Raw genomic sequence first — 27,357 nt, forward strand, 5'->3', positions numbered from 1 at the left:
GTGGATTCAGATTTTGGATTTTGGAGCCAGCGGAACTCACTCCGAGTCTACTCTACACCAATCTAATTTGGGTAATTACCATGTGAAGGTTTAAAACTGTAATCGAAATTCTATTTGTAACATTGCTACTACCATTTATTCGATTTATATCAGATTTTAATTTCCGGACTTAATATTTGATTTTTTTGTAAGAGACGGAACAGCGGAACTTATTCTTGAGACGCAGTTTAGTCTTAGTGCAATGAATACTATAGAATGCTTTATAGATTTGTCCCTTAAGTTCTGATGTCTAGCAGCAACAAAGAAGGTTCACCACTCGTTAAATATGCGCTGGCCAGAAAGAATTTCATTTTTGAACTAACTGTTATATCTTTTTTGTTGTAGATACAACTATTGTGTAAAAGACATGTTTTATTTTTATTTCATTTTTCTTGTACTGGTTGCCAGTGCTGTTGAGGTCAGTAAGGATAGATAAAGGTCGAACCACAGAAGATATATCCTTGAATTACCTACCACTCCTGAGATTTCTTCTTGTAGTATGCCGTGTGTAGTGGTGGGGCGAATTGTTTAGTTCCCCTCTTTTGTGCAGAGAGACATGTTTGCGCTAGAGTGCACCTCCTCGTTGTAGGCCGCCAGTCTTTTAGTCGTCTTTAGTATGTGCCACAATTTTATTAGATTACGGACATATTTTTTAATATTAACATCAAAATTTATTTGATTTTCATATTTTTAATTTGTGTTTTTATTTATTTATTTTTTTAAATTAGAATTGAGTGATACTACTAAGTTCAAGCAGTTACTTCTAGAAAGTTTGTTTTTTTAGAATTTACTAAAAAAGTATTTTTACAAATGCGTTAAACTTTTTAATTTTTAAAGCAAAAATCAGTGTCACAGTTTTAATTTGTGTATTACAATATGTGGTACCTCATCTTGGAATACAAGTAAAGACAGTTTGTGGGATTATTGCAAACTGTAATAACGGAAATAAGGTATATTTCTCATGTCTTGTATTAATTTTTTTTATCCTTTATTTTCTTATTGTTTATTAAGTATTTTTAATTTTCAGAAAATTAAATTTTTTACTGACAGTAAGTATTGCTAACAAGCCCAATTATTGATGTTGCCTTCTTGGTGAAAATAACATTTTGAGTTTCCCAGGAAGTGTTTTATAGAAAATTGGGCGAGTATGTGTGTGTTAGTGAAGAAGTAGAGTTCAAAAACGAAGAATCGCAGAAAAATTTAAATTATGTTGGTAACCAACAGGGGTTCCGGTAGAACGAAATTACCATAGGAAGTTCCACCCAGGGGGGTGCGGAATGCGTAATCTTCCCACAATTCGGTCCAAACTTAAATAGCAGGCATCCCATTTTCCGAAATCTAAAAAAAAACAGGTGTCTATCTCTTTGTGGCAGTTATGGAAAGATAAATATGGTAATGGCGAGAGTAACTTTTTGCTCAATTCATTAATAGTCTTCTTCTTTACTTCAAAGTTTAGGTTTGTAGCTTGTTCCGAATTTCACTTTAACCAGGTGTTCGGTAGCCTGGTAACATCCCTCCAAACTGAAGACTTGTAATGAATGACCTCCTTAATAAGGTTGCTGTCATCTAATCTACTTATGTGGTCTAGCCACCTTTTCTTATTTTCTTGGAAGTCTGTAATTGACAGCAAATATTTACAGAGATTTCCGGATGACCATATTCTTCATTTTATCCTTCAATATTCAATCTCTAATCCTTTTCAAAAATTAAAGTTTTGTGGACTAAAAATGCTGCTTTTGTTTCTACTTAGTATCTACTAGCCGGAAGTAAAGGGTGGGCACCACAATAAATGTTGTAACGGTTTAGAATCAGACCTTAGTTTTTACAAATTTATTTATTTAAACCTGGTATTTACTTTAAACAATCACCCTTTGAAATAATATGGCAATAAATATGTTGTATCTAATATTTGGGTTTGCTTTTAAAAACACATTACTTAAATCTATGTAACAGTAACTTTTGGCACTAGGTGTAATTCTACGTTTACTATATACAAACTTTGCCAAGAAAATGAATCATTTTCTAACAACTTCTAGAAAAATTATGAATAAAAAAAATCTCTGTCTTTGAGATTACCCCAATTATGTTCATTTTGTGTGGCTAAATTTAAATTTGTACATGTACGCCTTACTTTATTATGAGGACGTTTTTAATTTTAGGGTGGACATATTTTTATCACACTAGAACTTTTAATATATGCGAGGTTTACAGGCGTTATTTTGGATGCAGTAAGCGAAGGGGCTTACAACTGTTTCGAGTTATTAAAAATACAATGACCCTGAAGAGAAAGAAACTATTTAAATTCAATGCATCCTATACTCGAATATTAAAATATATTGTGGACATTATTCAACAAGCCATCTCTGTGATGAATGTAATATTTATTTATTTATTTTTTTACTCATGTTTTTCTAACTTATAAATTATGCGCATCTTGCCGACCTTTTTAAATACTAGTAGGAAATACCTCGCCTGTTTACAAGGACCTGGGGTTTTTCTACTAATTGTTTTGAAGCGTCTTATCCCCAAGTAAACAAGACCTCATATTGCTGCTACGCCATTATACAAGATAAAAGAGACATTTCTTCTGATCCTGGACCCTCCCATGTGGTAGAGAGATGTTTTGTGAGCCTACCGTGCTCTATAAGTAAGGGTACCCAAGGGCCGTTAGTGCAAGGGGCTCAGCAAAATTATCGGGTCAGTTAGGGATCGTTTAGTTTCGGAACGGATGCAAGCATAGCGCTATCCAAGATCTTTCCATGACAAATTTAGGTAGCAGGCATCCCAAACTAGAAACCCAACTCTTAGAAAAACTCAGAAAATTTGATTGAAGAAAGCAACTGCTTTAACCAATATGTTTTAATCTGGGAAAATGAAAAGTAAAATAAAATCCTTCATAGATTTACAATTGCAAGTAAAAGAATCTCTCATCTTGTAAAAACTTGGTACTTATTAAAATTAGCTTGACACTAAAAACAAGAAGCTGTATGCTCTTAATTAAAACAGAACTTACTCGATTCTATAGACTTTAATATCTAATAGTTTGTTTAAACCGTGAAACAAAGTTCATTATAAGAAGGTTAATTAAGCAATAATTCAACAATTATTTGATATTCCTTCGAATTTAGTTCAAAGGATGTTTCTTTTTAAAAAGGGTTACCTGCAGAAGTAACCAAGAAGATATTCTTAGCAAATTAACTAAAAACTTATTTATACCAGAAAAAGAAAGGAACAAATATGCGTTAAAATGAAATTATAAACTTCATTTATATTATTGAATATTTTAACATACCGTACAGTACACTAAACATGAAAGTTGCGCTGGAATTGAATAATATATGAACTGGGAACTCATTTCGTGTTTATTTATTAAATATTATAATCCTGAATACATCTATCGTGTTTATTTATTAAATATTATAATCCTGAATACATCTATAACTTAGCTTCAAATCTTCCATTACTTCCCGTTACGGTGGCAAAAGGAAGTTTCACTTGAAATAATTTTTTGAGAATAAAAGAGTTGATGGTTCTTAAATTCCGTCTTTTAGTTGCACAGATTTGTGTCCAACTTTTATGGGAAACATTTGCGATTGTTTTCTTGCTACAGTTTCCCCAAGAGTTAAGTTGAATTTTCTTTCACAAGACAGTGAACGAGTTAGATTAAAATTTGAATAAGATACATTAAGTATAACGTTAAAAGCCCAATGCACAATTTAGCTACACGTTTTTGTTTTGATTCTACTTTGAAGTACTTTTCTGGTTCTAGTTGGGAGAACCACCTAAATAAATGAACCTTCCTTTTTTATCTTGAAATTTGTATTTAGAGATGAAGAGGTTCTGGGAATGTGAGTGATAATCTTTGAGCTCTTTTACTGTTCAATCATGCTACAGGAAAGTTCGTGACTGGTCCATGTTTAGTAATCTACAATTTAGCTTCATTCCGGTAACCAGAGCTGTTGTAAGAGCATAGAAAAGTACTGTACATTGTAGACTACAACTCCCTATTTTGACACTCAGAGAGACATCATGTTTAAAGAGAATTCTATGAAAAAATAAGACCAATGGTATAAGCTTAAGTACTATTATGTTAAGTCTTCTTCAAAAATCTTGACGTTTTTGGCTGATTTACTTTCATGAATATTTAAGAAAAAAAGTAAGATTAGTGCTAGTAATTCAAGGGTTTTTTCAGAGGCAGATAGTTCAATACTACCTGGAATTTTTACCCAACGAAAAAGGAACCATTATTTTTTTTTTGGCATTGGCTTCCGCCACACAGCCAGCATCGTCTAGGTGCTTATCACTAGAATATCACTCACTCTCCATTCTTACCTACAAACACATTCGCTTCATACATTCATCATTCTACTATATACCGCCATTTTCATAAACTACTGCTAATGGATGGAGCAGCACTCTGTGCTCCTGCCATCCTTATAGCTTAACCGAAATTAAAATCACGTAATCCTTCTCTAAGCATTTTCTTCCATTCATTCTAATTCGGCTATAGCTTTTAAATACATTCATATTTCATTGCTAGCTCTGCTATCGACTTAAGCACATAGGTTGGTGGAGAATATAATGTCTTCGTAGCGAAATGGTGCATCTAAATACCTGTATATATCGTCAAACATTCGTTTCCTTTCTACCATATAACGTGGACATATCATTATTACATGTTTGAAATCCTCCTCCTCATTGCAATCTACGCAAAGAGGAGAGGACCTTTTGTTGATCCTGTGTAGATACGATCCGCACACCGCGTGGAGGAACCATTATTGATCGAAATAATTGGCATTCCCGAAAGAACAAGATCTGGGCTGTAAACAGGAGTGAGGGAACAATTTCAAATCAACGCTCATTAATTTTTAAAGCTCTGTGAAGTTTGTGGTCGCACATTAACATGCTGCAGAATAACTCTTTTTTTTCTGTTCACTAAAGATGGCCACAGCAGCTTCCACTACATCCAATGGTACTGAATAAAATTCAAAGTAATTGGAGTATTCTAATGAGTAAAGATTACAATTATGAACGCACTGACTTTTTTCGTTAACCTATATTATTCCAGACCTTGGCTTTTTGTTAATCATGATTAGAAGTAGCGCGATCGTGTTAGATTTCGAAATTTAGTTTCACCGGAAATACTCTTCATTCCATTGGAAGAGAGAGAGAGAGAGAGAGAGAAAGAGTTCAATACGACGGAAAAAAACAAGTTTTTATGGAATATTTTGAATATACAGATGTATGTCTTATGCGAAAAAATATCTCAAAAACGATGAATTAATTAAAAAAAGGAAAGAGTAATATCAACCCAGAGCAAGCTTAATATTCTGCCTCGGTTTACAGTTCACGTACCGATTAAGAGATTCCGTTAACAAAAAAAAAAATCATTTTACTGAAGAAAGTTTGATCTACAATGATAAACCACTGTGATCGCTGAGTCCTAGCTTCAATGACAAGATTCTTTTTTTAAATTTAAGTGAGTCTTTTGTCCTGACTGCTACTTTCTTGAATGTCAGACATGTACACTGCATATCTGTAGATGTGTGCAATCTAGAATCACCTTTAAAGGTCTTGATTATATTTGAATACAAATTTACGAAAACAAAAAAAGCAAAAGGATAGTTTCAAAGTATAATTTTGTTTTATACATTTAATACATTTTAAAATATAATCAGAACACTATAAAATGATTTATTTATGAGATAAAATACGAGATATCATGCTCTGTACCACTTCGTACAAGTCCCTGTAGTAATCAATTATCGGGAATGATTTGGAAATTATCAAAATTAATGGCTTCAAAACATTATGTTCCAACTATTAGAAAATTTATTCGTATTTCAATTTGTGCATTGAGCAGCTATGTTTGCGAGAAAACAAACCATTGTTTAACTGTATTCAAACTTGCTTTACAATATTTTCTCTTTAGAAAAAACGTTCCAACTTTCCTCACATCCTAGTTACATAATCTCCCAGACACATTTTATCTCTTTGGTGTCAAGATCATGCATGAAAAGCAAAATATTTGGGTCAACAGATTGGGGAATTGTAATGATTCAAAAGTTTTACATTGTTATTTTTTTTTTTTTTAAATACTAATATTTTATTTTGTGGGCTGCAGCTTGCTTTCCCTTCAATAGACTTATTGATACTTAATATCTATATTTTTTAGGGACCCAGAAATATCTTACATAATATATTGTACTGGAGAGTGATGTAAACCAGAACTAATTGAAGATCTTATGTTAATTATCATTATCAGTGTATTCTATTATAAAATAAATGTATTAAATAAGAGAACTGCTTTAAATTATTAATCATTTCAAGTAGAATAATCATGGCTCTGATGAAATTAGAATAACGTATATTTACTTTTGCCTTCATAATTGCTTTGTCTCTTTCTGAAGGACGCTTAGCATTCCTTTTACCTTTTGTGCGAGTCACAAACGTGCAGTATTAGTAAAACATATGATGTAAGTAGTGCAGGGGAATAGGTCATAAGTTATATTATATAACTATCCAGACATTCAAATCAGTATTTATTTTTTTTAAAAAACTTGTGAAACCAGATTAGACTTAAACATGACAGATCTCTGGCTCAATCGGAAATGCTCAATGACTTGAAATATTTGTAAAATATTTAGTTGTGTTTCAGTAATACAACTTTCAAGCATTGTAAAGCTCTTCTGTTTTTCGGAATAATTTTCAGGTAAATCTATAATTTTTGATTCAAAAATTGGATTATCGAAATTGCTATTTACTAAATAAATGTTTGTTTTTTTCGTACCGCTCTTCTAAATTAAGTTTTTAGTCATTTTGTCTAAAATGACTAAAACAATTTCTTTTTTAAACTTGCTGTATTAATTACAAGTTAAAAATTCATCTTACTGTCTTGTAAGAGAATGTCGAGTTTGTACATCAGATTTCTGTTTTAAAGTTTAAAGCATAAACATCGAGCAAAAATTAATCTGCTTATATCTAATCAATTTTTTAATTAAACTTTTTATACTGAAGTAATTATTATTACAATATGGTGTTTCTTTTAATTTCTAGTCCAGTGATGATTTGTATGTATATATATATATATTTATGAATGATGATGACTTGATTGTGGCTCTGTGAGATGGGAAGAGCATGGCCGGGGGCACTCTAAAGGTGCCCCACCGGCATGTTGATTGTTTTCATTGTGGCCAGCCAGTTCTTAGCACGAACTGTAATGATGGATGCTTTGTGATCACGTTTCTTAAGAATAATGAACTTACCCATAGCCAGTGGGATTATTCATCTGTTCATCTTTTTTGTTAAAGTTATAATGAAGATAAGATAAATTATTTTATCCAAATAATTTACAATTCTCTTGGGCCAGTCTTTGTTGAACATCAGATAACTCCTTATTTTGGACTTTAAACTCACCTTTTGCGTGAAAACTGGGAATAGAAATTCTGCATTACTAAGTGCATTATAAGAGAAAGTGAAGTGCACCAGCATCAGTTGACAGACTATTAGAAGTACAAGGGATGTGGGAAGTGAAATTTTGATAAAGAAATGATGTCTGTTTGTTTCTATTATTTCAAAAGTTTTATTTGCTTTTGGGGGGGGGGAGAACAGCCTCGGAGCGTTCATCCATTTGGACGAGCTCTGTCTTTTATCCAGAATCGTTAGTGATATCACTCACAGACCTCTTTCATGTCTCTAGCAGAATCTCTCTGTGGACGTTGTGTTTTAAGGAATAACTTTTACAAAATGGGGCTCTTGCCAGATTCTTTTGGAGCTGAAAAAAAAGAACCCAATCCACCTTAAGGTTAAGTTTAGGATCTTTGGTTTGACGGTGGCAGAGCCTGGCCTGTTTCGCCATAAGGTTATTCACTATTTTTCTGGTCATTTGGGATTCTTTTAGGTAGCTCAGGCCAAGGACTAATTTTCATCTTAGACTCGGACAGTTGCTGTTATTTTTATTCTTTCGGATTCCTGCCTAGGCTTTGGGTATGTTAGAGTTTTTCTCGCCACTGGGAAAGAATAGGTGTGATTGGTTAATGGACAAAACCATCACACGCCTTCATTCCATACCCAAGCAAGCGCCCATTATGGTTCTTCGGCAGACTCTCTTTTTTTTACAACGTTCTTCTTTAATAACAAACAAATTATCGCAAAAACAGAACGAAGCATGTTTGTGGTCAACGATGTCACATCAAAGTTATGCCCGAAGATGATGGGTGAATGGCCCTAAACAGTTCGATGACCACTAGGATGTTCTCTAGCTATCACTGAATGAAAAATCACTGATAGAGAATTTTATTACATTCCAAGAATAATTTCTTTAACCTTTTTTTTTTCTCCCAAGTCAATTTGTTGGAAGCGTTATTTCCAGACCATTGAATGGAACTTAAGTTGCTCATTTGACAGGTCTTCAAAGCTTACATCTAGAAGGTAATTCTTTCTTTCGTTTAGTACACGGTTGATTGATCTTCAGCAGTCTTTAAAGTTCATTGATAGAGAAATCTTCTTCTTTTTTTTCTTTTGAACATCCTCTTTCCATTGCTACTTAATGGTCACTGGAAGAATTACCCAACTAAAAAAGTGCGAAACAATGGACCAATATTTAACTTTCTTTCAAGGAAAGTCAGATAAATATGATAATATTGTTGCAAGCCTAATGACTTTTACTTATATTCCCTTGCTGCTACAAATATTCCATCGTATATTCTGAATTATTTAGAATGTCTGATTTCAGAGGATTTCCAGTTTTCTCTAACTTCTTATTTAATGAGAATGAATGTGTGGGTTTGCCAGTCTGTGACGCTTTTACACTTTCCTGATCTTTTGTTTGTTTTTGCTTCAATTATAATTAACCATCTGTAAAAATTGATTAACTGATGGTTTTAGTTAGTTTAACATTAATTTTCGTGATTTTTTCTTCCAATGTTCTTGTTTAATAGAGTATGATGTTGAATTACATGTGTTCAGACTCTAAGCCACAGTAACCGCAACCCTTAAGGATTCATTTTAAACCCCAGAAGATTCCACAGTGGAGCCTCTTTATAAGTCATTTACTGCTAGGTCCCCGCAACTGAAGAAAACCTGAAGCAATGTCTTATTACTCTAGAAAAACCTGTAAGCCTGCTGTTGCTAGCATGATGGTCTGGCACGCCATTGGTTCCCCGTTCAGACATTGCTGCCTTAGATTTCTTTCTTCGTGGGAACCTCCTCATTAATTATCTGGAAAAGACATTGTGACTGTAACGAAAACAGCTGGCATTGTTTTCAGTTACTAATCCGCCTTAATTATTTAAAGTTCACCAACTTTATGGTAATAATTTCAACAAAAAGTATAATACCGGGGATGTCAATTACTTTTCTGAGAAAGATTCTACGAAGAAACATTTAAACAGTGAGTAAGGGTGGAAGATAAGCTTTCTTTTTTTTAAGTGCCATTTCAGTATATTGTTTTCTTCTTTCATCTGACCAACATTTGAGTTCTGCACAAATGTAAGTTTTCAAACCAGACATCCAACATTTTTTTCTTGGAATTTTTAAAAACCGGCGTGTTAAATGGTAAATTGTTCATTTGTGAAACATTTTCAATTATATCTGTAGTATGCCGTGAGCAAAGCAGACAGTTAAGAAAGAATGAATGCAGATGAATCCATTTCTTGATTGCTATTACACGTGTTACTTTCAATTAACTCTAGTCACTTCATCTGTACCTTTTTTCTCGTTCGTGCTTGTGTATCTTATTTTGTTGTTCTTGTGTTTTATTGTAAATTAGGGCTCCTAGAAAAGGAGCGAGGAGTTTGGTTTCATCTCCTGCTCCCCTTGGCTAGAGCTTCCTTAACTCTTCCCTCTCTTCGCTTACCCTACTAATTTATACAGAATTGAGTTCATTAAGTCGGGCCAAGCTAACGGTTAAAACGGGAGTAAAATGTTTGTGAATAATAATGAAGGTTAGAAGTATTTTTAATATTACTTTGAAACGTAATATTATTTTATTAGTAACTTTTATTATTTATTTAATCATCAACATCATCAGACACCTGCCTCTGTAATGGAAAAAGACATGTTTAAATATTTATAGAAAACAATAAATAAAGGTTTACAAAAATGAAATGTGTCACAACTCTAAAGGTTTTTTTTTTTAAACTATGTAATATTAAGTATAATATTAGAACTTTGAGAGAAGCTGACATCCTAGAATCCCTCCTAAAAAATTAGTTTATTATTAAAATAATTTCATACCAAAAGTGAAAGGCCTTCCTCATTTGAGTAGACGTTTTACGACCGCTAAAAAGAAGTCAAGAGATTCTTGTATCTGTCAAGTGATTTAATAGTAATTCTGTATGTTAGGAAGTTATTTAATTCCTCACCAACATAACATGGCGTAAAATGTAGTGAAATGCCAATTTATGAAAGAGGCCCTGCTCTCAAACTTCTCTTATAGCTGCATTAAAATGAATTCCCTCATAAAAACGTTTCCATCATCTACGTTCCAACGTTCTAAAACAACTACAGTTTAGTAGTTGATCAAATTACTTTAAAGAATTCAGCTGAAGTAATAATGTAGTAGTAATTATTCAAATAAAACTTGTGGATCTACGAATGTAATCAACCAGTTTTAAAGCAAATCGTTCAGGCTGTTTTCAAAATAATCTCAAAGAGTTTTGTAAAATTGTCGACGGGTTTTCTTCGTTAAGTTATCGACAAGTTCCACTGTGGTATATAAAGGAAATATAATGTTAGACCTTACTACGATTTTTCATTGTTTGATCTAGCATACACGAATGGAACGTTTTGTGAAAAGCCTTTTTTGGACTTATCAATTATATTATTAAAACGTGAAAACTCAGAATACAAAAAAAATTATAAGCGGCCCATGCTTCTTCTTGGCTAAAATTATTTAAATGAAAATTTCGACTACATTACTTTAGGCAAATATTGGTAAAATTGTTTTAAAGTAGGCTGTGACCTTTCAAAAGCTGCGTCTTAAAAATAAAAGGTTTTCAGAGTTCGTGCAATACATAAAATGTTCAAAGAGGTTTTAGTATATACGTTTTATATACAGCCGAATTATTCGACCTTCTATAATATTTAGTATGACTCAGAAGTTCAATGAGAGTTTAATGTGAAAGATCGTAAAAGATCATATAGGCCTCAATGGCTTCAAACAAATCAAATAAAATAATCTCAAATGGTTAGTTCGGGAAGTTAGAATGTATTTTGCTTCCACTTATCTTCCTGGACAAACCAGAAATTTGGCGATCCCAATTGGTTCTTTTAACATTAATAATATATTTCTTTTAATATATTTTGTTGGACGGACAAAGACGAACTGGAAAAATGCAATATGTAAATATTGCCCATCGTGTACCGATTATTATTTTGATTTTTTAAATTTTTATTTAAAATTGCTATTATCGAATGATCAGAGGAAGTATTGTCACGTTTTCGATAGCCATTTTTCATTGGCAATACATGTTTTGGTGGTCCGTTGTGTAAATAAAGAGTGGTAGTTGTATGGGCGTGCTCTAGCTGAAATATCAGTCAATCACAGAAAGCTGGAACTTTGGGATTTTGTCAGCTACCTTCTTGCAGCTTTATAATAACTGAGATGAAATTCCTTCAGATGAAAATACTACCTTTTTCAGCTTTTCTATAAAATGGCTTCAACGATGTTATGCACAAGTAGTTCTATAACTTTTTTTTTTTAAACATTCTTCAAGGAAAATTTGATTTCGGGCATTTCTGGAGATGGTTGAGGGATGAAGAAGATGGTGATTAGGTTTACTTCTGAAATGTCATTATAGAGGAACATAATTGTCCGTATAATCACTATAATGTTAATGAAGCTTAAATGAGTTGCTAAACTTCTTTGAGGAAAATTGAATGACTGAATGTATGAATAATATTGGCTGTTTTTTCGGAGTTTTCCCGATTTTTTTTTCGAAAACGAATCGATCTGAATTCAAACTTTTTCTCTATAACTACTCATGTAAGGACTTATAAGTTTACTTGGAACTTTTTCCAGACAATTGTCTTTAAGGGGGATCCAGGCAATGAGTGATTTAAAGCAGGATACAATTGAAATTATGTACTGTTCCGAACATTAAAAAAATGTTTACAATATCTGGTTGTAAGGTTTACTCATTTCCAAAAACCAAATGGCTTTTATAATTTTTTTTTAAATGAAAAAATATCTTGCGGAACCTCATATTTTATTGCAATGAATTACGCTTTCGAATCGCATTGGAATTGCTCTCATTGTTGAAAGACTCAATTATTGAGGTGCTTATTCAATAAATAGCTATTATTAATTTATATTGTTAAGAAACATTGTAGTTATAATGTAAAAATTAGACCACATGGGCTAATGTTAAAGACATAATTTCCCGAAAATGAAAGTAAGAATGGAAAAAATGTGATTAACCAAATTACCTATTCTATTAAAAAGATTAAAGAGCAGTAAATTTGAGATAATATGAGATGGCATTTTTAAGTGAAGAAATTCCAGATCTACATAAAGATAAACGTGAATTTGAAAATGATTGGCGTTCTATCGAAACATTATAGTAATTAGAGGACAAATAAATAGTTACAGATTTCTGAAAGCATCAACGGTTCTTTAACAAGAAGTATGAATATCACAGTTTTAGTGGCATAAATTTCCCCCAATATTCCTTCTAAAATTTCATTTTCATGTAAAACAATTTCTAGAAATTCGCTTTTTCAAATTAAGCTTTCTGTTTTCCTCGGAAGTTTTTACAAAACATAATAATATTACAAAATACATAATAAAACATAAAATTGTTGTTATCCCATCCATAAAGATAAAAACAGAGATTTCTTGAGGCATATTTTATTTCCTGTACTATTCGATTTATTTATAATAGGCACCCAGCGCACTTTATTAGCAGATTACCGTAATAATTGAAGCAAAACTTCTTTTAGCTAGAGACAGACCTAACTGTTTCATGATAATATTTCTAATAAACTACACATAATGGATGTTTTTTTTTTATAAAATTACTATAATTCATTGTAGAGTTATAGATAGTAATGTAGTAATGTTGTGCCCTGGTTGATTGTCAAGTGGAAAACTATGAACAGCACTATAATTAGTAAAGTTTATTGACTTGAGAGGTTATTTCCCGTGGACTGTACTCCCAGGTAGATACACAGTCTGCAGACAGTGAGGGCTAACAATGCAATATCAAATAATGATATTACATTATTTGATTTATTTATTATAATTACTTTTATTACAATAGTAAGAGAAGGTATTGTATCGCATTTCGATGTATAATTTTTGTAGGGATTATCACTTTTGATGTATCTGAATACGAAAAGTTGTTTGTTCATATTACTCTGTTTGTGAGCAACTTTATTCAAACACGGAAAATCGCAGAGTAGAAAAGGTCAACCTTGGAATTCCTTCACTGGTTTGGGTTGTATTTTCTCTTTTTCAAGCTATTTTACTTTATATATTATTGGCTTGTTGCGAATAGGCAGTCGTAAATCACATTAAAAGTATTAATAAGGTCTGGTGATGGATAGCGTTGTCTGTCCCGAGGCCCCGGCAGTGCACAAAAACAAGAAAGTTCCGGGCGCCAGTGACCTCAGGTGTTGAAGCGCCTTAAAAGAAAGAAAAGAAAATAATAAAGACATAAATAAAGCTAGCTCGGTATTTATATCAATATATCGGAATAAAGTCTGGATTGTAACAATTGTCAGTTATTATTGTTATTATCCAATGAGAATCATCACTGCATTATACTTCTCAAATATCGCAACATTTCACTCTCATTACTGCTCAGTTCAGAAGCTTAGTTGCTGTAAGGTATTCGCTGCTTAGTGCAGCCACCATGGCTATACATACCTTTTTTATTTGAATTTTTCTTTACTACTCTACCCTAGCGGTTACTTGATGCATTTAGCCTTTAGAAGAGACGGTTTTGTTTATGTAGGACAAAGGTTGGCCCACAGAATGCACTGGTAGAGAGACAGTAGTGATTTTTCTATCGGTCCTCACGTTTGATTTTTCTCCGTCACATGTTGCTTTAGAAAGGAGTTGGTGGAAATGACATTTTATTTAAAAATTTGGATAAATTACTAGCGTTACCTTATACACGTAGCCAAGTTCTTAAGAAAGAAGTACGAAGTTAAAAAAAAAATAAATTTATTTTCATTAAATTTATGTCTGTAGCGGATTGGCCACGAGTAAAAAAACATGAATAAAATCAATTTGAAATGTTCAGAATCTTTTTTACTAATTTTCCCATGAAATAGAGAGTTGGAAGGATCTTCTGAAACTTTTTGAATGAAAAATAAAAATTCATGCAGCGAAGGGTTAAAGAGTCAGAATTGTGTGTGTTCAGTGTAAGAACGAAGTAAAAGATTTGGTCTTCGCACAAAGACTATGCACTCGCTTAGTGCAATTTTTAAGGTACATTCTCTTCGCTCCCACAATTGCATACATAGCTGGGTAAAAAGGGTGTTTGTGTTTGTGAGAGAGATAAATAAAACCCTTCAGGACCATTCGCTAAAAACGGATTTTTCTAACTCAAGGAACCAAATTTTTGTAGCTACAATAAATCTGTAGAATATCATGAAATCGCAAAAATTTAAAGAAAAGAATAAATGCATTTTTGACAGTAAAAATGGTCATCATTACCTTCACATTAATTGAAAGTATACACTCATTTCAAATTTCTGGTTAGAGTTGTATTTATTAGAAGTTCTATTCTAAGGAAAAAGTTCCCAGGTGAATGGGACACTAAAGGAAGATAGAGTGGTGTGTCAGTATAGAATTACAGTTAGCAGAAATGAATGTTTGTCATTGAAAACTGAAGGTTATTCGTTACAATTCTTGCGTTCGTCTCATATAGGGTGAAAGTTATCCAGTCCAGGTGTATTTCATCTCAACTGTTTGTCCCAGAATAGAACATTGTTAACTCGCAATTATTACTGCTGTTATTTCTCTTTGTTTAAAGAAAAATCACTTGCTCAGCATCCTTAAATATCAAAATGAAGCTAAAGATAAATTGAGGAACTTCGTTTCAAATGTTTTAAAAGGAGGCACAGTCGCTGCTGTCAGGCTTACGCGATTTTTAGTATTGAAGTTATTGCAAGTTATTTATTAGTATTTTATTGCAGCTGTAATGCTACTGAATTTTTTATTTCCGTTTTATTAAATAATAATTGTTCAAAACTAAAATGGTTACTTTTATTTTTCTTCTTCCTCAAAAAATTGACATACGAGTGAATTAATAATTTGATATCAGTGACAAGTCGGTTACACAACTTCCCAGTTTTATGCATTTACCAGTTCGGGGTAGGGTTTTATTAAAAATAAAAAACATCCATATGGTCTTGAAGCTCAATAAATGCACAACTTTTTCTGTAATTAGGTGACTCCTTGATTCATTGAAAAAAAATACAGTTGAAAATTTTAACAAAAATCATCGAGAACAAATTTTTTAGACATTAAAGAAAAAATTTCATTGTTTATAAGAAACGTTTTGAGGCTCTGGGTTAAGCATATTTAAAGAAAATTGAATTCTCTTTCGTTTGGAATCAGCAGATTTGTTTTAGGATAAAGGAAAAAAAAGTTACGATCGTTTTTATGGTGAAAATATCGACGGAATAGTTAAAAATGCAAATATCTTGGACACTATTGAGAATCGTGCCAGAATGAATAGAATATTCACTCTGCATTTGAGTTGCTGAATCACTTCCCAAAGTTTCGACCTCTACTCCGTGTACACCTTGAATAATCGACCCATCTTGCATGAATTATTTTCGCGACTTAAAAGACATTAATCGCAACAGGCAATTTTGTTAGAAAGAAGCTGTTTGGTTCATTGTTTGAAGAAAAAAGTTTCATTACAATTGTAATAACTGATTGAAAACAAGTTGTACGAGTGTCGCAAGAGGTTTTATGTACTTTAAAAAACATTGTAACTGATCGATAAAACAAACTATCCTCAACAAACTAGCCATCATACGTAATTGTAGAAAGTTCTTGCTTTTTTTTTTTTTTAGTGATATAGTAAGAGGTCAGCGTACTTACATAACCTGCTGCGGTGAGACTCAGACAGGTTGAATAGTTGAGGCTGTTTGTTAAGGAGATCAGTGTCTGCTACAGATGGGTTACTACGGGCTTAGCAGAGTGGGGAGGAGATATCTGTCGTATGTCTATAGATGTACACACATACATGTGAAACTACTCAAGTATCTTTCAAGATTTAAGCGGGGAAAGTAGGATGATGCAAGTGAAGAGATTGATAAAGTAGACCTCAACTTCCTGCAATTTCTTAAGCAAAGAATAGGAAGTTGGTATTTGCTTGCTGAATAAATTCACAATGAAATTCATGGTCAGTTGGTTTCTTGTTTTTTTATAGGAAAGATACCGTTACAGTGATTCTCATTACCGCACATTTCGGCTCTGTCTCTCCAAAGACATTTTTCTACATTTATTATTAACTATTATTTCAAAACAAAGAGAAAAAAAAGGGTGGGCTAGTAAAAGGAGCGCTCTCCCTGCTTTCAGTAAAGTTCCCGTTACCTACATTACGTCACAGAGGCATGCTGTACTTTTTCTGAGAGTCTAATTATTCTAACATTGTTAGGTGCCACCTGAAGAAGGGGAGTTACGTTATGTATTCAAACTGGAGTAAATATATATACAATATGGGCACAGATATGTTGGTAAATATGCCTTCTAGGCAATATTTAGTGTTTTACTTTCCTTTAATATCGGTACTGAGTATGCTTATTATTTTTTTTCAAATCTCAGAAATCCTGGTATGATTTGCGGTCTACATGGTATGCGTTCAAGATCACCGCTTTTTGCAGTTAGATGTAAATATTGGTGCAATGATGTGTGAAATTACCAAACCATTGTTTATGTTCACTTAATAATTTTGAAAAATTATACATTAAGTATGTTTCAAGAAATAACCTTTTATTTTATTTATTTAATATTTTTCATTGTTATAAATAAAATTTTGCAACATTACACATTGTTTTCGTAAATTATATATTATTAACTTTTAATTCTATTTATATTCCCACAAATTTCCTTTCACTCTACATTCTACTGTTGGCATATTCCAAATCTTTTGCCGCATATCACATTAAAATATTTTCCCTTCTTCTCATTTTTAGAAGCAGCCTCTTTCTTTCATCAATAAATAATGTGATTATGTCTTAAGTTTTGACATTGAATTTGCACCTAAAAATAAAAGTTTTGAAATCTTCTGACTCTTTTCCAAGCTGTTTCCTCGGCCTTTTCCAGCTGGGCATCTTCTCTCCTCCATTATCTAATACCGGCTCAACCAAATCAAGCCACTACTGCGACCCAGTCTTGGACGTGGCCTTCTGCCAATCGAATTATTCTTAAACATTATCCAGGAACCTTTTCCTCTCATTCTGTTTGCCTAACTAGTATACTTTTCCTACTTTATGTCAACATGCAGTACTGATTATGCACAATTTTTGTTATTAATTCCTAATTGTGTGATTTGTATTCATTTTTCCTTCTCTTTCTGAGAAGACTCTCTTTTGCCGCAAACTGTCCACTTCAGTATTTCAAATTCAAGTATTAGCTCAGAATTTATATTTCGCTCGAATATTCTGATAGAACCTGACAGCAGTTTAGCAAAGAAAGTATCTCAGCTGGAAATGCACGGCAATGCACTTCCTTTCTTGCTTGATAGGCTCTAGGGAAATCGCTTATGATTGGGGCAAAAATGTTTCTGTATTTCTTCAAAGTTTATTGCAATTGAAGTGTACACGATTCATGAACTTATTTACTTGTTAATTCCAAACTGTAATTTTCCCGTTGCTGCAGGATTTAGCATGAAGTTACTTTCCTTTATAACACAATATAGCTTTCCAGCACTCAAAGCAAGGCAAGAGGTGTTTGTCGGTATATTATCCTGCTATTCTTTTCCATTTTGGAATTAGTCTAAGTGGTAGCTCCAGAAAAACAACTCCAACTCATTATTATGTATTATTTTATGTCATTATCTATCATTTTTGATGTTAGTAAAAAACGAACAAAGCAATTTTATTCAGACAAAGTTTCTAGCATAATTCTCCTGTCAAGTGCATATTTTTCTACCAGGACATTAGCATTAATACAATTTTTAGCTGCTATATTATTATATTAAACATATAGTCACAGAGGCGCAACACCAGGCATGCCTTCTAACGGTTACTATAAACATTAGTATGCCGTCTGTAGAGTAGAAGAGGCATTCCTTTACTAGAGTCGGCTTCTAGAGGTCTGAAGGCTCCGTTATCATGTTAGAAGTTTACCATACATACCAGAAAGCATTCACACGCACCAACCACTATCCGGTTCTACTTATTAGTGCTTGGGCCAGCTCATATCCTTCTGTCCGTAATTGGAAGCCATTTTCACATTCATTGTCTTCCTTCTTCCGCCAGATGTCGACATTTACATCACTTTTTTTTTGTCACATCCACGTTTAGTTTTGTCCTATCTATTGTCCTTTCTTATTCATAGCCAAGTCTTAAATCGGCAAGACATGTTTCGTAAAATGTTCAGTAAATAAAAGAAGAATGCAAATTGTGTTTACCGTTTTTAGTAACATTACATTATCTAGAGTTGCATCTACAATCTTCGTTTTGTTTTTTTATAGTACATTAAACAAGAGAAAAAGTTCCCTTATTTGTAGATATAAATTAGAAATAATATTTCAAAATGTTCTCTATTCAGCAGACTCTGAGATTTAGAAAGTATTAATTATGAATACTTTTTTATGCAGAGACATTTAATTTATTCAAAAACTTTTCGAGTAAAATTTTAATTCCCTGCAGCGTAATCAAACATAACCAAACTTGAAGATTATGAAGAAAGATAAAATCAACTTCGTTGATTAGAATTTAGGGAAGAAACAACTCCCAATTTCAAGGAATTTACCATCGCCCTTATCAATTATGAATGCATTATTCTGTAATATCTTAAATTAATCAGAAAGAGACAATATTATTGGTGAAGGAAGATGTATTTCAGGCCAGATAGTCTTTAATGACTCCTGTTAAGTATTAAAAGTGGGTGAATTTATTACATCTAATGAAATATCTGCGAATTTAAAAGAAGTCATTCAGCTGCAACCAACAGATACTATTTTGGGTTGGCTTAAAACAGAGCTGATTGTAAATTAGTGCAGTTTTAATTCTTTTTGTTTGCTGATATTATTGTTGGTACATATTTGAACAGTTGTTTATGAAAATGTAAAAATTACAGCTGTCTAACTAAATAAATTCAAGTTTTGTTATTGCTTCTAAAAGTTTTCTTCTACATCTTTACCTACGAGAGTTTATCAAGTTATTTCTTGGCTGCAGAGACGTTGGATCTTCAACGTCGTCAATTGAGAGAAATGCATGATATGATTGATTAACTCCTTGTCCATTTGTGATACAGTAAATTCTTTTACAATGGAGAGCTCGAATTTCGTTCAATCCTGTTTTTGAAAAACTGTCTCCTTACAAGAGAAACGCATGTTCAGACAATTAGCAGCATATCTATCCAGTGCTTCATTACGCGTCTCAGACTCTAACTAAAATTGAAGAATATGATTTGCTCATTTTTAAGGGAAACCTTTGGTTCAGCCCATACTAGAAGGAACAAAAGAAGAATTAAAACAAAATTAGAAGTTCAAAGAGCAACATAAAATCTAACTAAACAACCTAACTTACAGGTTAAATTATTTTTCCTATAAAGGAAATTGATTTTTTAAGGAAACTACGCGATTTGGTAATATTCCACTTTATAGCAGTAACAAAAATTAAAAACTGCGCAATTTATGCAATATTGCGGCAAAGCGGGAAATATTTGTGGTAATTCAGAAAGTAAAAGCAACACCACATGTATACATGTAGTTGTCAAAAATTGTGAGCTGAAATTTGTGACCTACTTAATTATTAGACAAAAGATTTCTGTTACGAGGTGAATATGCTTTTCGAAACTCGTGAGATAATTCCCACACATATATAAGTATATTGTTTGAAAGGTGCGGGAGATTTAGAAAGATTGCAAGTATACGAACTTTTCTTTCTGTTTTCCATTTTCTCAATATATCTTTTGTTTTTTATTTTTTTCTAAAGTTTCTGTCACTTTCGTTCATTATTAATTTGATTAATAAGCCATTATTATTAATAATTAAATGGTTTTTATTAAAACTTGCAGCTCCATAGTAATTGATTATTCCATGGAGATTATACAATTTTTTATTCAGTAAACAATACAGAACATCTTTAGTAAAGAATCTAGAACATCACTTTCGTGATGATCTAGATCAAGAAAGTGTTTTGGAAATTGTTCAGGATGTGTTCACTAAGAGTAGACTTTCTGTTTCAAACAGTTAATGCTCCATGGATTTCTAGGGCCAATTAATGCTCCACATTAAATCTAATGAATCATAATGCTGCCAATGGAATTTTGTTTCTGCTTTGTTTGTACTTATCGGTATATTGTCATCAGTTCACTTGTTCTGTCTAATAGTTTTTATCATGTATAAAATTTTCTTTTTGGAAATTCATCCTAAGAAGGTTAATTAACTTAGAAAGATTGCAAGTATACGAACTTTTCTTTCTGTTTTCCATTTTCTCAATATATCTTTTGTTTTTTATTTTTTTCTAAAGTTTCTGTCACTTTCGTTCATTATTAATTTGATTAATAAGCCATTATTATTAATAATTAAATGGTTTTTATTAAAACTTGCAGTTCCATAGTAATTGATTATTCCATGGAGATTATACAATTTTTTATTCAGTAAACAATACAGAACAATACACCTAATTAGGTGCCATCTCTTTCATTTTCATTCGGCGATTAAAGCTTTATTAGATGGCTGACACCGAAGGCATATCAGAAGAAAGAATACAATTAGTTTTGCATCAAGAATTAAATAATATGCGCAAGATGGGTGACCAGGAAACAAATGCGAATACTTATTCTGCAGCAATATTTCCAAATGATTATCTTAGAGGATCAGACCTGAATCTAGCAAGACAAGACAGAAACAAAACTACAATCAAAGCTAAGAGTGGAAGCTGGTGGTCCTGGACCAAAGAAAGCAGATGTCTGGAAAGGTTGTGGCTAGAGTTCATTGCAATGTGAAAAATTTGTTATTTTTATTGATCTCCTTACAAAGGGTAACAATTAAATGCTGGAGGCACGCTAGTCTTTAGGATCTACTGGATGTAAACTCGTGAAAGGTGACCTCGGTTGTAAAAGATCATCTTTAATAGGAGGACAATTTACCAACAAAGTTGCTAACTGAGAGTACAATTGTTAGTCTATCTTTCAAAAGCACAATTCAATAAAGGTTAATTTTGCAGCGAAAAGGGATGAACAATGTTCGTGTGTTGCAAATCTGCGAGCTTGCATGGAGGAAACATCCTCGCAGTTCCAGTGTCGCTTTTCCACTGAACATGTCAATCAAATACTTTGGAGAGCGAGAAAAAGAGAAGAATATTATTAAGAATTACTTATATAATTGAGTTGTATAATAATTCCTTATCATAGAAAATGATCATTCAATATTGTAAAATAATACTACTAGAGATATAAGATTACAATTGTTAATTTATTGTTTCAACATTAATAATGCAATATAAATTTCTACATCGATGATTATTGTCGATCCAATTTGGTTGAACAAAACAAAAAAACAAAAATGTAATAAAAGGAAGTTACGAAGAAGTGATAACATTTTACAGTAAAGCACATTGTTGGGCTAGTTGTTATTATAGATTAATCATATAATTACAGAAGTTTTATAGTTCATTAACTGTTAATTCAACTAAAACTTATTTAGTTATAAAATCTTTATTACAGGTATAATAGTTCTAAATTATGTAAAATCTAAATTGTATATTATATCATTTTTATTCATTACGTCAGTGCATTCTTCATTAAAGAGTCATTTTTGTTTTTATGACTTGCAATCACCATTTTCTCAATTTGGTTTTGAAAAGATAAAACCATCGGGTTTAGTGTATATTCCACACTTAGATATTCAAGGTATGTTTTCTTAAAGGACGTCTGTTTCTTATTTCTAAATACTTTTTGGTTATATAAACACCTCTTTTCTAGATATCCTGTCGAGGAATCGATTGCATGAACATTTCGACAATTAAGAGTACCATAACTTATTCTCATTAGAATGAAAATAGGCGGTGAGGCGTGATCGTTCTCGAAGAAGATGAAACACAAGCAGAGTGATGATGGGAAGGAGACACAGTGATGGCGGTTGACTTGAAAATTAAAATTTCATGTCCTTAATTTGGGAGAGATATTCTTCATAATTAAAACATCCCGTTTCTCCCGAAAATGTACAGAATTTCCTCCAACTCATCGCAGAACTGTTTGCTCAAATGCGTTCTATTTTTACGAATACCGAGCTTAGAAACATCATTCTGCGTTAGTACGAGGGTCGTTTGAAAAGTCCGTGCAAAGTCAGAGAGATAGCACTACTGGCGCGTATCGAGGTTATGTTTAGTTAATAGCATCTCTTGGAAGAACACACACCAAGTCTCAGCCAGATCGGTCTATTTCTTTGTGTTTGGTATTCGTTTGAATCGAGGAAGTCGAGTGATTTTCAAATCGTGTGAAGTGTTGCAAGGACGGTTTGCAGCTGTTCCAGAAGAATCTGCAGGACTTTAAGCGTCGTTTCGTCACTGTGGATGAAACATGGATACATCACTACACTCCTGAGACCAAAGAACAATCTAAACAATGGGTTACCAAGGGGGAATCTGCGCCAAAAAAAGGCGAAGACCGTTCTTTCGGCCGGAAAGATTATGGCAACTGTCTTTTGGGATTCGCAAGGAATAATCCTCATCGACTATCTGGAAAAGGGTAAAACTATTACAGGTGCATATTATTCATCGTTATTGGACCGTTTGAAAACCGAGCTGCAAGAAAAACGCCCACGATTGGCCCACAAAAAAATCCTTTTCCATCACGACAACGCACCAGCTCACACCTCAGCAGTTGTGGTCGCAAAATTAATGGAAATAGGGTTCCAACTCGTCTCACATCCCCCCTATTCTCCAGACTTGGCTCCCTCGGACTACTATTTGTTCCCCAATATGAAGAAATGGCTGGCGGGAAAAAGATTTTATTCAAACGAGGAGGTGATTGCAGAAACGAATGGCTATTTTTCAGACTTGGACAAATCCTATTATTCGGAAGGGATCAACAAACTAGAGCAGCGTTGGACGAAGTGTATAAGCCTAAAAGGAGACTATGTTGAAAAATAAAAAAGGTTTACCCCAAAAAATTAAGTAGTTTTTATTTTTGCATGGACTTTTCAAACGACCCTCGTAGGGGAGATTCGTGGAAACGTCGATCCAATGAGCTCATTAAATCGCCGTTCATTAACAATCTCTCATCTAAGCTGGATTATCACTTTCGTTTTCCGTTTTCAAATATCGGAAATTAACTTTCTACAATTCCGTAGATCGATTTGTAATTATTTATCAAGTAGAACTGATCGCAATAAAGCTGAGTATTTGCTCCGACCTAGATGCCTAGTTAATAAACGGAATTAGGGTATTAGAGAGAATTACCTAAAAATAGAATGGAGGAAAAGTTCAATGTTTAATCAGTGGCGAATCTAGAACGTCCATTTTAGGGGAAAATCTACTAAATTATTATAATGATTACAATTAACCCTTAATTGTCAGTAATATTGCCAATTGACATCTAATCATTGTCAATAATATTATAGCAATAAATATGGACAATAACGTTTATCGTGAAGGGTATTTATAGAATATATTACTGTAAAGTTATCATCATTTTTGGGAGAAATCGATGCAGATGCCGCCCCCCTAACTGTTTCAATTTTAGCTAATTCTTTTGGTTATATAATCGCTGTTCCTTTTATACACGCAAAGTTTTAAGAAGTGTTTTTATATTACCTCATGACCATTGTAGAAATACTTTTCACCTTATTCGCTTATTAAAAGTAAGCAAAAATTCAATTTTGGAAGTGTATCAACCCCTTTGTTGACGCGCTCAGCTAGAGGAATTTCGCACTTTGCTACACAGCCATAACTTTGGCAACGGAAGTTTTACCTTGATTACAAAAAATATTGGTAACTCCCCTTCATTGTACTTCTGTTGATGACATTTGTATGGTCGTTGGAAGGAAAATTCGGTGCTCTTTATTGGAAAGAAAAGCTCTCTTGGCCATTACTTGAGTATAATTAATGATGCCTAAATGGAGAGTTAAAACAATAAACTCTTCATGAAGTACATAACTTAAGCAAACAAAGCCTAAAAAGTAGCAATTCAGCATAATTAGTGGTTATTATTCAGTTAACTAGTAGCCAGGTGAAAGTGGCAATTTAATTGCTTTGATCGATATACCTGATTATTATAACTATTTTGCCTCTTTTATTTTTTTTATTTTCCTGAGAGTACGAAAGGATTTTTTCTCATGATATGTAGGATATATGTGGATACATAATGTAGTCTGTAATCTTGATCGTGTCACAAACACAGTTAGTATTATGTATTCACAACTTGAGAGTTGTAGTTAATTTCGTAATATTTCTATTCTCGGCTACATAGAAATATAGTATTTATTCTTGTTATAAAACGTTGCTCAGTAAATCTTCTTAACTTTATAACAAGGAAGGTTTCTTGTAGAAGAGATTTCTTGGTGTAGTGGCTGTATTAAATCTGTTGTGAACTAGATCTGTTGTAGCTTGTTAGAGATGGATATTCTATACAAAATATCTGTAAAATTTAAATTAAGCATAAAACTATAGCCCACCAATATGCGCACAAATAGAAATTAGTTCATTCAAATCTTAATAATAGCTTAACTTTTGGTGTTATATAACGCCACGTGTTCATTGAAAATAGATGTAGCTAATACAGTTGCAAATACTGTTGTATCATTGGATACAGCAAGCTTTGTTTTGTTCGTATCAAAATTAATACAAAGCAACACAATAGGATCTTATAGACCGACCATTTGGCGGTTTCTTCTCCACCTCAATGAGAAAATGAGATTTGTAGTGAAGACAGGACAAAGCCAAGACAAAGGGTCATGTCAGTAGATGATAGGAAACCGGTCTACGATGTGCCCATTCGCAACAACTGTCTTGTTGTCAACATTTGGCCAAGTTGGATAGTTAGTTTTAGTAGTAAATTTTTGTTGTCTAAACATTTCGTATCAAAAATATAATATATCGGATGTTTTTTTAGATTAACATTCAAATAATTTTCCAAATTTGCGATCCGAAAGTGAACTAAAACTGTTTATGTTTCTAGCAATGCAGAAAATTTAGGGCGAAATCATAAAAATAGATAATAAAAAATATAACTGTTGATAATGTGTTTAGGCCCTCAGTGCTGGTTAAAATTAAAAATATATAGCTAGCTTAGTGGGTAACCAGGAACTGTGTTCCCGGGTTCGAATCCAGCAGCTTCCCTTTAGATTTTATTTTTGTAGGAGTTTCTTACAGCTCACTGTACGGTTATAGCGGTATAAAAAGAGAACACTGTCCACAGGCCGTTAGTGCACTGAAAGAGGCTCTAGGCACTGATGCCCTCAGATTTTGAGGCGCCTTAAAATTAAAAATAAATTCAAATAAAATCTTTAAAAAACAATCTCAATAATATTTAGATTCATATTTATGTACAACTTCAATTTTAATGTTATTCGTAGATTTTAGCGTACATAAAAGTAAACAATGGACTGACTAAGGAGTCATTAGAAATGTCTGAAATATTTTAATAGGTAATTCATTCAGTTTCAACTTGTTAACAATGGAGAGAATGCACCTGTTATGAAACAATAAGATGTCATGTTTAATAAATTGAATAACGACGCTTTCAAAGTTGTAAAAATGACTATAAATGTGTACGAGTATTATTACTAGCATTAAGGGAGCATGTATTACCCAGAAATAATGGGGACAAATTTATCTATTATTATTTTTTTTTTTTTTGAAGGCACGTCAACTTTAAGGTCATTGGCGTCCGGAGCATTGCCGGAGAGTGACGTAAGTGGCTCTTTGGAAGAGACAAATCTACGTTCAAGAAGTTGAGGATAAGAATCTTGTAACTTAGCGTGGGAATTCAGAAGGCTAACCTCAATTTACTTCCCATAATTCTGTTTTTGTCCACATTATTTGTGACTATTCTATGAAAAATTGGATCCTATGAAACATTTTTTTTAGACTATCGAAAGTAGAACTAAGAAAGATTATTGCTGTAGTAGAACTGCTGTATAGGTACTGTTTACCTCGGTACGAAACTCTTTGTCATTTATTTGAAAAATGCGAGTGTTATGCTCGCAAACTATACCTTATGTTTGGCAATTCTCAGCTGAATTGGGTGCCGAAGACTTCGCTCGGTCTTTTCTTGGCGTATTGGAGTGATATATAAGTTCTCTAAGGAGACACTATGGGCCCACAAGTGGCCTAAATACCCTATAGAGAGGCGATTCTTTATTTGATAGATCACTCGTCAAAATGTCGGAAAACTCACCGTATTTTATAAATTAAACCCATTAATGTTTTGACAAGAAAGTGAAGTAGTAGCTTAATTTTCCATTAGTGCTTAACGTCCAACTGCCAATGTCTTTCAATTGTCTAACTTCAAAGGTAATAGCAAATTTTCAATATTATTCTTGATCGGAAAACATGCTTTTAGTCCGCTGTTATCAAAGAAAGGATTTTAGAAAGTATTTTGTGTGTGCGTTTGTCTGTTAGTTATTAAAAAATGAAATGTCGAAAGCCTTCAAGTTAAAATAGTTTTTATTTTAAACAATTATATACAAAATTCGTCTAGTTTTCTATTTAAATTCTCTAGTTAAAAACCAGAACTCAAAAGTTATGTAACCGTAGAAATATATTTTACTCGTAAAGAAGTGAACAAAATAACATATATATTTCTTTCTTAAATGGTATAATTTAGAGAGATTACAATATAATTATGAATGTACTAAACCAACAATTAACTAAACTTCTATTTCATAATTCCTCCTGTTTCTGAAATTGCTAATTATGTTCACGTTTGTATCACAATCACAAATTAAGTTAAGTACTGAGAAAATTAAGACTGGCTTTTCTTCTGGGGAGTTAAAGTCTCAACTGAAAAAAAGAAGGTATACTTAGAAATGAATTTACCAACGAAGAAGTGTATTTTACTCACAGTACTCACAAAAATAAAATTTGAAGACTAGGAATTATTACTGAAATTTAGGATTGAACCACAGAAGGGACAGTCAAAAGGATCAGATACACATACAAAAAGGTTTCACTGAA

At 32.8% G+C, this 27,357-nt stretch overlaps 1 protein-coding gene across 1 annotated transcript in view; it reads left to right on the plus strand.

Moving 5' to 3' along the window:
* Positions 1–572: 572 nt before the first annotated feature.
* The window catches only part of Cad87A (cadherin 87A), a 70,902-nt gene continuing 44,117 nt past the window's right edge, over positions 573–27,357 (plus strand). The window contains exon 1 of the mRNA XM_074133741.1: positions 573–989. The gene's annotated coding sequence lies outside the window, so the exon portion shown is untranslated. The remainder of the gene's footprint in view (positions 990–27,357) is intronic.

The sequence above is a fragment of the Rhodnius prolixus genome, unplaced genomic scaffold, assembly GCF_049639745.1.
Source record: "Rhodnius prolixus isolate KJV_2025 unplaced genomic scaffold, Rpr scaffold_10, whole genome shotgun sequence".
Classification (NCBI taxonomy): domain Eukaryota; kingdom Metazoa; phylum Arthropoda; class Insecta; order Hemiptera; family Reduviidae; genus Rhodnius; species Rhodnius prolixus.